General features: G+C 37.5%; 1 protein-coding gene and 1 long non-coding RNA gene across 2 annotated transcripts in view; one reads left to right on the top strand and one right to left on the bottom strand.

The window, feature by feature from the left end:
• LOC108529129 (attractin-like protein 1) overlaps positions 1–15,055 on the bottom strand; it is a gene marked incomplete at its 5' end in the record, with an annotated part of 414,893 nt that overhangs the window by 42,662 nt on the left and 357,176 nt on the right. The window lies entirely within an intron of this gene.
• Positions 242–8,539, top strand: LOC108529141 (uncharacterized). Its single transcript, XR_001885417.1, has 3 exons — positions 242–466; positions 7,894–8,010; positions 8,449–8,539. It is a non-coding gene; the product is annotated as an uncharacterized LOC108529141 (long non-coding RNA).

Here is a 15,055-nt window from a genome sequence, read left to right as displayed (position 1 = left end):
ACTTACTCATGCTTCCTCCCTATACCCTTCATAGGCATGTCCCCCAATAAAGCTCTTGCACATTTCACCTCATCTTGGTGTCAGCTTCTCAGAGGTCCTGAACTAACACACTAAAAAATCTTAGGGGATGAAAGGATTTTAAAATGCAAAGTTAAAATGAAATGCTTATGGGATCTCCTCGCCATTACCTTCTCCTTCTCCTCCAGCCCAAGTTCCTCTGGATACATTTTGCAAACCGCTTCACAACATAGGAAGTATGGAGGAAAATGGGTTTTACTGTGAGAAGAAAAATATAGATGATTCTTTAGGGAATTCTGATGAGAGGAGATGAAGGCTGAATTGGATCCCAAGACAGGAGAAAGTATTAAAGGTGATAAATACAAGACAGGAAAAGTCACACTTTAAGCTGAACAAAGAACTCTGGCTAAAGGATTTGAATTTCTTTTGGCTCTAAAGAAAGTCGCAGGTAAGGTTCTGAAGCAGGGAGTTTGTCATAGTTAAGAAAGGAAGCAATTAAAGTGAGAAAGTATCTCAGAAGCATTTTCCAGGTCAGTATGAATAGTAACAACATTCCAGAGATAGTGCTAACCAGACAGGGGGAGGGAGAGACTGGAGGCAAAATATAATGTTCCTGAGCCTGATTTAAGCAGCTAAAGCAAAGTCCAGGCCAGGGAAATGGAGGACAGCGGCAAGATACCACGGAGAGGTTTGTTGCTCAGAAGACTGCTTGTATTTTTGAAGTACATTTTCAAAGGGTAAAAAGCAAGTTGAACTTAGCACCCACCAGATGCAAAATGAATGTATCAATATTTTAAAACAATATACAGCATGGAGAGCTAGTCACACTTTAAATAATTCATTCCCTGGTAATTAACCCAAGAATGATATGATAAAAGAGAAACTTCCCCAGTTTGTGTCAGATTACGTATGTTTAAATTTAAAACTTTCATAAGGTACACAAGGGGGCCAAGGGGATCACAGATTCAGAGGCTATCCTGAAAAGTCAGAAGCAGTCTCCAGATTTTGATAGACTTCTGGAAAGATGTGTCAAAAGATCAGCTTGACATGGACAGCTGGTCTTCCTTGAAAATTAAGTTTCTGTGTACAGAGTTCTTCAGGTATCCAATTTCTACTCTCACTTCTGCTTCCAAAAGCAGGTCTCACAGGACTCCACTGCAGCAAAGACCTGTCAAATCCCCCCGTTGCTTTTCATTGCTGAGTTCCTCCTGTAAGTTGTGTCATTCGTGTTAAAATAACAAATTCACATCCAATTGATTTTTGAAGGAAGGAACTGCCTCTAAATTATTCACTGATTTTCCTCAATATACAAACAAGCAGAAAGCGTAGGGGAAAACACATTTGTGAATTGAGCTATTTGCTTTTTGTGTAGCTTCTGTCATCAAAAACATGGGAACATTCACTCCAGACTCTGCTGTTTTCACTTTCTAATATGAGATCTCCACTCATCTCCATGCAAGTATTTCCCTTCCATTAATGTTAATGGAAGTCACTCTGGTGTATCAAGGGGAGAATAGATCCCTTTGTCTTTTTAATTAGTCCTATAAAAAATAAATGAATGCACTATGTGAGTTCTATTGAGAAATAAATTTTGGCCATCCACACTATGCTGCCTTTAAAAAAACATTTTTTTTTTAAAAGAAGATAATATGTAGCTTCCTGGTTGGACACTAGCTAGGAACCAAACACATAAAAAAGTACATCAAGATTAAAGGGATAATAGGTAATTTTGTTCTTTAGGAAGATGATGTTACTAAGTGTGTCTGCAGAGCATGGGCAGAATACAAAGCACAAGGCGCCTTTTAAGATGAAGCAATTGCAACCGCAATTTAATGGAGGACAAGAAAGCAATTAACAGTGTAAAGTCATTGATGCGAAGGATAGACCTCAGGATTAGAATCTTATTAAAACAAAGGCTGTACAACTTGATTATAACGAGCTAAGTTAAAAGATCTCCAAAACAATCTCAGCATGCAGATGTGAAAAAGAAAACATAATTTATGCTATTATTACATTTTGGGCCCTATAAGGTGTTGGTAGCACTGAGATCTTTCACAGGTCAATCTCTAACAAACTGGACAGCTGCTGTTCGCAGGACTTAATTCTTCAGGACTGAACTGAGGGGATAGAGAGCATTTTCTGGCTATCATGATTATCTAGTCAAAAAACGATAGTTCAAAGCATGATGGTTTTTAGCACTGATGTTAGAAACTGTTCTAGAAAAGCAAAGCTTTTTTTTTTCTCCCCGCCTCAGTTCTGTTCCTCTGTGGTGTTTTTATAATAACATCACTAAGACTGTCCTGCCGGTCAGTGTAAAGATAAGCTGTGGTTTGCAATGAACTAATCTATAATCTTCTGACACTTTCCTTGCTGATTTAATGTTTTAAGATAAAAGCATACAAGGGACAGTGAGAAATGAGACAAAGGGCACCATATTAAATGAAAAAAAAAAAAAAAAAAAAAAAACCCACTGCCTAAATCCTGCCATCAATTGACAGTTACCATTTTGATTTGTCAACATCTCCAAGATGGAATAAAAATCTGTCTTAAATAGGCCCTTAAGAACAAGTTAAATAATTTTTTTCACTCAAATATGTACTATCTTTTTAATCAAAATAGACTTGAGTGAGGCTCATACTTTCCTTCAAGTTTTAAAGATGAATTTTATATTTTACAAACCATTTAATAAACTCCATACACATATTTTATCAATTGAGACATATTTGCTTCTATTTTTAATAGAACTGTTTCATGTGTCCATGTGGGAGAAAAACGTGACCTAAAGAGATGACTTTTCCCATAAAATTTTTACATAGTAGGACCAAAATATCAATTCATTAACTCTTAAGAGAATGATGACATTAATAGAGTTGTCCATCTATGCTCCTTCCAGCAGTGTAGAGGAGTCCATATCTGTGCCATTATTTCACACTGGCAAGGAAGTGGACTCTCCTACATCATTGTAAATCAGGTGGATGTAAAGTTGTGGCTATAATTTGCATTTCACTGATTACTAGTGAAATTGACTACTAGTCATATATTTACTGACCATTTATTTTTCTTCTTCTGTAAAATGACCCTTAAATCTTTCGCTTTTTCACTGTACTGCTTTCACTGTACTGCTAGTCTTTTTTATTATTGATTATTATAGGTGCTCTTCATATATTTTGAATTATCATCCTTTGTTTAATATAGCTGAGGCAGTATAGTGTAATGATGGAGTGATTAAAATAACAGAGTTTGAAGCCAGTCAGCCTGGGTTCAAATTCCAGCTCTGCTACTTCCTAACTACGTGGGCATGAGCAAGTTCCCTAACTTCTTTGTGCCTCAGTGCTATCTACAAAATGGGGATGACAATACCACTTGTCTCATGGGTTTGTTGTGAAATTAGCTGCATTAATAGATGTAAAAGCTTAGTATAGCATCTGACACATAATAAGCACTCAAAAATAACTAAATATTATTATTTGCCTTTTGCAGGTTTTAAAAATATTATCTCCTGTTTTGTAGCTTATCTTCTAAACTTTTTAAATGAAATCTTTTGATGAACAGAAGTTCTCAACTTCAGTGTAGCTGAATTAATTTTTTCATGGTTTGAGATTTATATTAAAGAAATCTTTCTCTTCCTTTAAAGTCATTAAGATCTTTTGTAGACTATCTTCTAAATGTTTTATGATATTACCTTTCATATTAAAATTTTAAGCCAAGAGGCGTTAATTTGTGAGTTATAATGGGAAGTACGGGCCCAATTTCTCTTTTTTAAAAAACATGGACAAGCAATTTTCCAGCACAATTTATTGGAAACTGTTTCTTTCCAACTTGTCTACAATGCCAACTACATCATGAATCAAGTTTCTGGATATGTGTAGACTCTCCACTTTTTAAAATTGGTTCATATACTTGTATTATGCCAGTAGCACATTGCCTTAATTAGTATAGCTTTACAATAATTCCTGAAATCCTGAGAAGCAAATCTTTGCTCTTTGATCTTCATTTTCAGGAGTGCCTTGGCTAGTCTTGGCTCTATAATCAAGTTTTTATGAGATGAAGATATTTACTTTTTTGAGGGTGAAAAATTATTCTGGTGGAATCATTTTATGTTCTATATGGCTCTTGAGATCCTTTTAACCATCGGTCATGAAGAAATATTAATTTCTTTTTACAAAGATGATTTGTTACAGGAAATCAAGAATACAGGAAACTGGAAAATCTAGAGTAAAATCTGTCCCAAGTCCAGCGTCTCAAGACAATCACTATTAACAATTTTGCATATCCAACAGGCTTTTCTTTAATACATCTAGCTATATGGAGGTATATTAATATGCAACATTTTACTTTAAAAGTTTTATATAATGGCCCTGCCACAGTGGCTCACACCTGTAATCCCAGCACTTAGGGAGGCTGAGGTGAGCGCATCACCTGAGGTCGCAAGTTCGAGACCAGCCTGGCCAATGTGGAGAAACCCTGTCTCTACTAAAAATACAAAATTAGCTGGGCGTGGTGTCGCATGCCTGTAAGCCCAGCTGCTTGGTAGGCTGAGGCAGGAGAATTGCTTGAACCTGGGAGGTGGAAGTTGCGGTGAGCCGAGATCGCACCATTGCCTTCCAGTCTGGGCAATAAGAGTGAAACTCCGTCTCATTAAAAAAAAGAAAGTTTCAAGTTATGTATTCTGTTTTGCTGCTTATTGTTTTCCTCCACTCAGCCATACAATGTAGAGATCTTTTCATGTCAGTGAAAATTGCCATATTTTAAACAATTTTAAAAATTAGTCAGCTTTGCTACGATAACAAACCTAACAATTTCAGTGACTTGTAACTACAAGTATTGATTTCTTGTTTACACAACGTATCAGGGGTTGGTCATTCATTACGGTTCTGCTTCATGTGCTGTCTCATTCCAGGGTTCAGGTGGTCCCTGTTTAGGACAGAGGCAGAGTGTGGAACAGCAGAGTAGAGACCTGTTATAGCCTTAAGGTCTCCTAGACAAGGTGTGTGTCACCTCCACTCATATGTGTTTGGCCAAAAGGAAACACATGCTCGGCCCCACATTACCAGGCTGGGCCAGTGCAATGCTCATACAGCAGCACTGCCAGGCACACAGTAGAGCATGGGGTAGACACTCCTGTCTCGGAGACGGGAAAGCCCATGCAGGGGCAGCAGAACAGCCTGCCACAATGATGGCCTGGAAGTCTTTCACTGCACAAATCACATGGTGCGAACTGGATTTTGAAAGCTAAATTTGGTATTTGATTAATTAATTTTAAAGTAAATTTGTCAATAGGAAACTAAGAAAAGGAAGTGAATAGACAATTTACATACATACATACCCATCAAAGAAAAAAAAGGGGGCCGGGCAAAGTGGTTGATGCCTGTAATCCCAGCACTTTGGGAGGCCAAGGATGGTCTCGATCAAGACATCCTGGCCAACATGGTGAAACCTGTCTCTACTAAAAATACAAAAATTAGCTGGGCGTGGTGGTGCGTGCCTGTAGTCCCAGCTACTTGGGAGGCTGAGGCAGGAGAATAGCTTGAACCTGGGAGGCGGAGGTTGCAGTGAGCTGAGAGCACGCCATTGCACTCCAGCCAGGTAACAGAGTGAGACTCTGTCTCACAAAAAACAAAGAAAAAAGAAAAAAAAAAAAAGTAACGACCTATTTGAGAATATATTTAATGTTGCTAATAATTTTAAAGAAATGCAAGTTATGACTAACATGAACAATCACTTATGACGTATTAGATAAACAAAGAAGAAACAAATTTATGATATCCAGAGTTGGCAAAAGTGTTGGTTATATATATGATCCACATTGTCTTTTCTTTTACATTTTAGTTTAAAAATCCGGGGACTGCATCCTCAAATTTCAATTTTCAACTTCTCTTCCACAAAAATCTGGCAGCCTGGGCTCATCATTCCCTACTGGTGACAAATAGTTGGAGCAGAGAGTGCCTGTCCCTTTGTGAGGACACTCTTCCATTCTCTATGATCCCATCCCTCCCTATTGTCTTCCACCTGAACCATTCCTTCATTTAACTAGCTCCATGATCCCCAAGCATTTAAGCCTTGTATGTCTGCATAGATCAACTGTCTCTCCTTCCGATTCACATTTAAAATACTTCAATTTTCATTAGGATCAAAAAAGCTGAAATCAATACCCTTGAATACTTCTTCAAATATCTTTAATTCCTTAGAGGGGTTGCTAGATAAAGTACCTTCCAAATTTAGATTAAAAATTACCCCAGTGTCCCTGCAACAATGCATGAGCATGCCCATTTTATCAGATACTGTCAACATATGATATTATGGATTTGTTTCATCTTTAATCATAAATGATAATTCACTATAGTCATAACTTACATTTCTTCACTTATTAGAAAGATTGAATATATTTTCAAGTTCATATAGGTCACTCCTATTGCTTTCTTTGGGGTGTATGTATGTATATATGTATAATTGCCCATTCACTTCCTTTGCCTAGTTTCCTATTGGCACATTAAAAAAATTAGTTAATCAGGACTCTTTATGTTAGGGATACTGATTCTAAGTGATATAAATAGTGTCCTACTTTGATTTAGTCTTTCACTGAGGTTTTGGTTATAGGATTTATGTGTCAGTGTTGCAGTCACCAGCGATTAGTCTTTTTCTTTGTGGGTCCTCCTTATTACGAGTTTCTAAAAACGTTTATTCATATTTCGATCTTATGTATTTATGTATGCCTTTTTATAGTACACTATTTTATCTATCTGGAACTTAATATAAAGAGTAATGGTTGAATTCATATTTTTTAAACAGCTTCTAGCCAACTCTCCCCATACTATTATTGAAAAGTCATCCTTCCTCCATTTATTTTATATTCTTTATTATGGCGCTAAATTACCACATATATTTGAATCTATTTCTGTATTCTTTTTCTTTTTAACTAATTTGTGTAGTGAGGCCAAGGCCCATATTGTTTTAATCTCTATAGTTTTATGTTTTAATATCTGGGATAATTATTCATGCTCCATTAGACTTTTCATTATTATTTTTTCCAGACTTTTACCAGATATTTTTATACCTTTATTGTCTTGAATAAACTATATCACCATTTTTTCAAGGCATCGTTTTACTGCGCTATCTTTGTCAGGTTTTGCATTCTATAATAAAAGTGTAACTGTTTACACTTGCTTCGGAAAACATTGAGTTTTTTCTCTATGCTGTGAAACTGTTTAATTAGCACAGGAATTACCGATTTCTTTGAAATATAAAAAAGTGATATCCTTAAATCATTTTGTGATTATTGGTCACTTTCAGCTTTCCAACTTGTGAATCATTACATACTTTATAATTTAATAGTACAGGCAGAACCATAATCAAAGTATACATATTAGGAAGACAGCACATTACTGAATCTTCACAGAATGGTCAATACGGTTTTATGGTTTTTTAGTAAAATCAATCTGCTGAACGTGTTAGAAGAATTTTACTAACATGGTTTGATGATGATCATGATGATGATGATGATAACAACAGCGACAACAATACAGAAAACGCTAACGGGGCTCCTTGGACATATCCCCTTCTCTCCTTTTGTATTCCTTTTCTTGGATTACGGCAACCTCATTCACCTGGTAGATCAAATTAGTAAACACAAAGCCATCCTTTCCACATTCATATATTTTCTTTCCCCTGTCTGCTACTATTTTGACTTCTCGTTTGAACCACTTGGCAAATTCCTTGCATCTTTCTAGACCCAGTTCAAGCATCAGCTCCTCTGTGAAGGCCTCCCTGATTCCTCTTCTGTACGTCACTCTTGGATACAATTAGGTGTTCCCTCTTTGATTAAGAGTTCTTACACTTTATTGTAATTACTTGTCTAAATGTCTGTCTTTTTCACAGGACATTAGCATCTTTGAACACAGGGCCCAAGTCTTACTCACTTTTACATCCCTGGAATTCAGCAATGTCCAGTATTCAGTGGATGTTCCATAACTGTTTGCTGAATGCACAAACAAGGTCTGTGGTTTTCCTGAGTGGAGGGGGACAGTGACAGGTAGAAGATGTTTCACTGAGGGTTTGTCAGATGAAGGAGTCATAGTCAAGAGCGAGTAGAAAGTGATTATAAATGTGCTGGAGCTTCCACAAAGCTGGAAATAATGCATTCACACTAGAATGGCAGGATGAGCACAGTCAGTGTGCAACACGCTGCTGTATGCCTAACCCTGCAGCAGCTGAGAGGGTACTACTGCTACTGCAGCCGAGAATACTGAATGACAACAAATACCTCCAGGTTATTCAGCTGTATCCCCGGTGGACCAGTGCAGTGTTGTTCCTTCAACACACACGACCACCTTGGACTGTGTACCTCTTGTTTAATTGTAGATCATGCAGATATCTGATTATTTGTGCTAGTTATGAAGGTAAAATATTCTTTTTATTTTTTTTTATTTTTAGAAATGGTCTTTGGAGGAACCAAGAGAACATTACCAATATAATGGCAACTTAAAATACGAAGCTTTTGATGAAATTGTTTTAATTACATAGCCCACTTCAGCATACTTCAGTCTTGATCATTATTCTGGATCTCATGCACACGGCAATTTGAGTTTTACTTAAGAAAACAAGTAAACTAGAATCACCACACACAGCTTGTGAGTGAAACCACAGTTACAACTGAGCGATTGAGAGCCATGTAATTGACCTAGAGGTATAGTAATTAACTACCAGGGGATAAACTAAAAGCTCATTTTGTAGACTCCAAGTGTTTCTACAGAGACCCCACATGTTATTTCAGTCTGCCGGAAGCAAAAGCCATTATGGTTGTCTTTGTACAAACAGAAGGAGGGATATATTTGTGTTGGATTTTTAAAGAACTGATATTGTCATTCTCTCTGTCCAGGAGTGTTATTGTGGGTAGCATAACAGACACCCCACGATTTTGCTGCTACCTTAAACAATTATGATAAAAATGTCTTTCATAGGAACATATTCTAGATCTTTACAAGAATGCAACAATGGTCAATATCTCGGCACCAGTTTCAAAAACTAATACTCCTTGGGATTTTTTGGTGCTTCTCAGCACATTTATGTTATAACTCCAGCAATTTTTTTCAGAGGTCTGGCAAATATTTTGTTATCTTAGAGAAAAAAAAAATTCTCTTGGGTGCTACTTGCCTTACATACATTGCACCTGTATGTAGCCAATTTCAAAGCTCTTAGATTTCTGTAAAGGTAAGAGTAAAACATTGCTTACTGGATAAATTGTGGCAAGGCTAGCAAGTTCATGACCGATGTTCAGGCATTAGGGAAACGCAACACAAGAGCCAACATTCTGCTGCAGTCATTAATTGCATGTCCTATAAAGAAAAGAAACTCAGCCATCATCTCAGTCCCATTCCTCCAACCACTTTGTGGACAGTGGACCTACAACAATGACCTTTGGTGCATCTTTGATCAAAGATTATGCTAATTAGCATCACCAATTCCATGTCAGTTATGTTCAAGACACCTGGCTTCATATGTGGTCCAGGAGTCAGCTCAGGGCTTCCTTGCCACCTGAAGTCTCGTTGAAATTTCCATCTATTCCCCTTGCCTCTTTCCTCATCCTGTAGAAGCACAAAGTCTTTCCAAAGATTTTTTTTTTTGGTTCATTTTGAATAACAAGTTGTGATGGTCTTTTGAATTTTATCTTCCCTGAGAAACTTTCCTTTAACCTACTGACCCTGGCATGAAACAAAGGTCCTTATTTGGCTCCCACTATATCCACACCAAACATTTGCGAGTTCAACAGAAATTATTGTTTGCGTGGGGGCCCTATGGAAGTAGTCACGTTGCATGCCAGGCATCTGTCTCATTTGCTAGCCCTTCACTGCCCACTGCCACCTCTGCTGCCCAGCCGCAGGCTCCTGAATCATCGGGAGGAGTGGCTGAATCTCTGTTATCTGAATCCAGGGCTATTCAGCTTTTCCCAGGCCTGCAGCCAAAGTGCTTATGCTAACCCATCAACATGCTCAGTAGAATACAGTCTTCCAACAGAAGATAAGATATAAAGAAAAAGAACAAATTATGCTATATCATCTACATTTAACTTTATTCACCCCAAATCTTTTGAGTCTTATATTATTTCAGTTTTATAGAAGGAGCAGCTAGATGCTCAAGGGTTAAATACATTACTAAAAGGCACACAGATTGCAAACCCAAAACCTTGCTCTTTCCTCTGCATCATACTCATTAAACACCTCTTGCTCTTTTAAAGTCTTTTTCTCTCATACATACTCCTTTAAAGTCCTTCTCAGCGATAGACTATCAACTTCTCCATAACTCCTTCCTCTCCACTTCACCTGGCTGCTGAATGACGCCACACAATCATGATCTTCATGTCCTGTCCCCATTTCCCTCCACCTCATGCCTAAAATCTTGAAATCCAGCTTTTGCCCTTATCTATATGATGAAACTTGAACCTGCACTGTCAGCAGTGGCTCCTGAGTTGCCAAGCCCATGGCCTCTTCACATTCTTTATTTTCCTCCTATTCTTGAGGCACTGGCACACAGTGGAGCATAGTCTGTTTATGGAAATTCTCTCCTCCCTAGGTTTCCATGACATATATGTTTATAAAGAATTCAATAGCAGTTTTTAAAAGCAACTTGTCTTGAGTCTCTCTAAAGTATTAATATAATTTTAATAGAAACAACTTTTGAGCTAATATTTTATCAACTTATGGAACATTTAGTTAAATTAGTTCATTTAATACAGTACAAATATAATTAGAGTTACAATCACAAACACAGGGGCATAAGCAGGCTTGTGAAACAACTCGATCCCTTCTCTTTCCCCAGCTGCCTGAATTTTCTATATCTAGAGTAAATATTCCCTGATCATGAATGATTTCAATCAGAATTCAAATCCATTATGTAGTATACAGTGCTATGACTTAATAAGATGGGTGGCTTGAGGAAACTCAGGCCCTCTGTAATCTCTAATGCATACAGTAGAGTTTAAATTATATGCTTGCTATGCCTGCTTTCAAAAAGTTCATAGTCTTACAAGATATGTATCATCAGCATGAAATATTGCTAGCCTAGAATCCACTATTCTTATTAGAAGGTAACAAAAAGTGGTGTATCATATAAAAGTTTTTAAGAGTAACTGTATATATTAAAATTGCTGGTAGCTACGCAGGACAGAAAGTATATTACTAGATGTATACATAACATGGGGAAACTGAAGATTGTTTTTATGTTACACTTTTGGAAACTATAAATCCCCCCTTATTGGGTAAAGAGTGTCTTACAGAAAAATTTACCATATTCCTTCTAAAGGAAATAGTAACTGTGGTTTGCACTGTTTGGCAGGTCTCATAAACAAAAGCCATCAAATTTTGCTTTAATAACAGTCACCATTACAATGTCATGAAATTCCAGAAATATCTTTCTGAGGAGAGAAAAAAGCCTCAGATGCCTGATTTTAGAATAAACAGAGTAATATAACAACAACAAAAACCCAAAATATTTGAAAGGGTTTCAGCAGACTCAGTAGACTCTTCTCCATATTCATCTTAATATATATCTTGACCACAGATATCATGAAGCTGGTTTTGCTTTTCTTACCCTGCATCTATCATTCAGGAAGTCAATGTGTGAGCATCTGTACTGCACCTTTGTAATGAATTGAGGAACTGAATTAACAATGTCCTATTTAAACTGCACAAAATTTAGAATATAAAGATTGTTTGATTAATGCAATAAAAAATCAGTCTTATTAAGCAAAGACAAACTTTTACCAGCTTACCTGACTGAGTTAAATCAACCTCAGCCAGATAATCTAACTGGTAAAACAAAAGAAAACTAAAGCTACCCTTTCTTGTGATATTTGAAGTTCCTGTCCATTTCGAAGATACAAATTCTCTACAAAAAGGAACTAAGTGCTCTTCTAGTATTTGGAGAAGAGTCATTTTAAAACAGAAGACATTGAAAAATAAATGTATAACGACTAGATCCAGGGCAGAGGAGTAACTGACAGATGATTCATGATCATTCTACCTTGCAACTCAGTCATCTGCTCCAAACATGGCATTATATATGCACAGTATAATTTGCTATACTGTTCACATGAAATATTTGCCTGAAGATAATTAAATATCCCCTTATTTATTTGCCAAACTCTGTATTTCCAAAGAGAAAGACAAGGCTAGTAAGCCTGGTTTTTGGATGTTCTGTTCTTAGATGAAGTTCACAGGCATAGGCAGTTTAGAGATAACAATTGGCCTCCCTTTTTCTTCCAGAACACTATCTTTTTCATTCTCTGCTTCCTGACCCCACATTCTCCTCCTTTTATAAGTGTCCTCACTCTCGATTTTCTTCCCTGGTTGCCCAAGCTTTGAATATAAAGATAAATGCTAGTTTATAGGTTACAAGCTTCCATTTACCACTAAAAGAATCTGTTTAAAATAAGATGAGCATATGATTTTTTTTTTTTAACCTGGGGAAGACAGAACATACTTTATAAAATAAAATGTCTGTTAATGCTGTAGGCAAGAGATGCCTACCCACCTGCCCACACACCTTGATTTGCACCCTCACAGCCAAACAAGAGTTTCTTGGGCATTTCATGAGTCCCCAGTCAGCCTCTGCAGTAAAAGATACCATCTGAGATAAACCAGGCTGACCGCCTCCAACTTGACAGCCATAACTCTAATATCCAAACTGGATATTCTTCTCATCGGAAACCTCCCTCAACACTAATTTGGCACAGAAGCAAACAGGCCATCGAGCAGACCTGTAAACTGAAGGTGTCAGACACTAAAAGGTACCATTAAGCTGATAAAATATCTCTGCATATGAGGAGGCATCATTTCGGGGCTATATTTCTTAGTACCTAAAGTTTATTGGCTCATTCTCCAAATCTGACAGTGTCCTTCATGAACTATCAAACATATCATAACACAAGCTATTAAAGGAAATAGAAAGTGTACGTTTCTCTAAATAATCTTTTCCCGTTGCAGGTAAACTTAATGCACTTGGAAAAAAATATGTGAAATAACAAGCAGCAGCAGTTTTCAAAAGATGATCTGAAGAAAAAAAAATCGTATTTTATAGGGACTGTGAGTCACATAAAGGCCCTTTTATACAGCACCATTACTGCAAATTTTAACAAAGATTCGGTGAAAATAGGTGATGAATGAGAGTGGTAGAGAAAGATTCATACTACTAAGTGCTCAATCAAATGTCTTTATATTCAATAAATAGCTTTAAAGAGTAACCATGTTAGAGCTGGTGAAAAATGGAATCCTTCAACTTCTCATTCTCTGCTTAATAGGTTCCACATTCTTAATGTAACACAGACTGCCACTCGGTCCCCATGTGCTCTGATGGTCTACCACCCACAGTGAGCTGGATGTACAGACAATGATTTATAAGGCTTACGAGGGCTTCTTTGGTTTCCCTGTGATGAACACCTTCACAATTTAATGTTTGTATGTACATAAAACTAAGCATAAAGCCAAAAGCTAGTCTTATTTGTGTAAGCATATATGAGCATATATATCAATGGAAGAGATGACAAGGTACTTTGTGGCCGTTGTCTCATCTGGAAACCACCACTCCCTCAACGCAGACACACATGAAACATTATCCAAATTGCTCATCACCCTAGCTTTAGAATATGTAACTTAATTAAATACACATATATTCTCTGGAATTTGGCTACTGTCTTGGCAAAATTCTACAAGTGTTTCCTTAGAGTCTATTTCCAAGGCTAAGTCACAGGGATTATAATGGGTAGATTAATCACATTACTTGCATGTGCTCATTCTTCGGGTTGATAAATACTCGGATGTTTAATAAACTTCAATGTGGTGTCGTGGTTAAGAACATAGGTTTTAGAGGCAGACAGAGTTCAATGCATATTCTGAGGCAGAAAATTGTGAGTTCTGTGATGAGAACGCCTCTACTGCAGAATTGTTGAAAGAATTACTGTATAGCAGTATATGTAAAACACCTTGCACACTGTCCAGCTCAAGGGTGTTATTCTGAAACTTTTCAATAATATCACATATAGGAAGCTACGCTATTACAACAAAAACTGACTTCGGGCCGTGCATGGTGGCACATGCCTGTTATCCTATCTACTCAGGTGGCTGAGGGCATGAAAATTGCTTGAACCTAGGAGGCTGAGGTTGCAGTGAGTGCCACTGCACTCCAGCCTGGGTGACAGAGCAAGACTCTGTCTCAAAAACAAACAAAAACCCCAAAAAACAGACTTTGGGAGGTGGGGGTGGGGGTGGGGTGTGCTGTTTATCAATTCAGTTAACACTGCCCAAAAGTGTGTCAGTAGCTGAAACAAACAGTAATGGACTAAGAGAGAGATGCTGTCTTCTTGCACTGCTCTGTATCTGCCTTTCTGCTTCTCTCTGCTTTCATCTCCCCTCTTCTGAAATCCTGAGCCATTCATTGAATCAGCAATTTGTATTAATTGGCAAACATGGGAGAGGTTGAGTACTTTAGTGTTCTGAAGGTGACTCGGGCTTAGATCTTGTCCCCTTTCAAGAGTTTACATACAGCTTGGTAGAGATGACGAGTTTTCACTCATAGCTGGCTCTGTGCATCCTCCTGGTCATGTAGGAGACTACATTCCATGGCACCATTCATTTAGGAGGAGTCAGCTTACTAGTTCCAGCCAATGAAATGTCAGCACAAGTGACATGCCATTTCTGTTTCCTGTCATTTAAGAGACTGTGAGTCCTCTCCATGCTTTGTGGCTGCCTTGTGAGCCACATGTGAGGAAAATGGCCTGATAAGATGAAGGGGGCCTAAGAGTGCTTCAGTTAGTCCATGTTGAACTGGGTGTGATTGAAATTCAACTTCTGTTTATCTTTTGCAGCAACTAATGGTTACTTACATTGATTGATACAGAGAGAGAAAAATGCATAGTAATTATTGTAGAAGGTAATAAGGACCTTATAAGAGGATTTGAAGAGGACTTCAGCCGGGAAGATCATATTGAGGAGTTGTTCCTTTAATTCAATCTTGAAAGACAGGTATTATTTATTTAAGTGACAATGGA

Source organism: Rhinopithecus bieti, unplaced genomic scaffold (genome assembly GCF_001698545.2).
Source record: "Rhinopithecus bieti isolate Rb0 unplaced genomic scaffold, ASM169854v2 scaffold_5982, whole genome shotgun sequence".
Taxonomy (NCBI): domain Eukaryota; kingdom Metazoa; phylum Chordata; class Mammalia; order Primates; family Cercopithecidae; genus Rhinopithecus; species Rhinopithecus bieti.
Note: the sequence above shows the minus strand (reverse complement) of the source record. Positions and strands in the feature narration are given on the sequence as shown.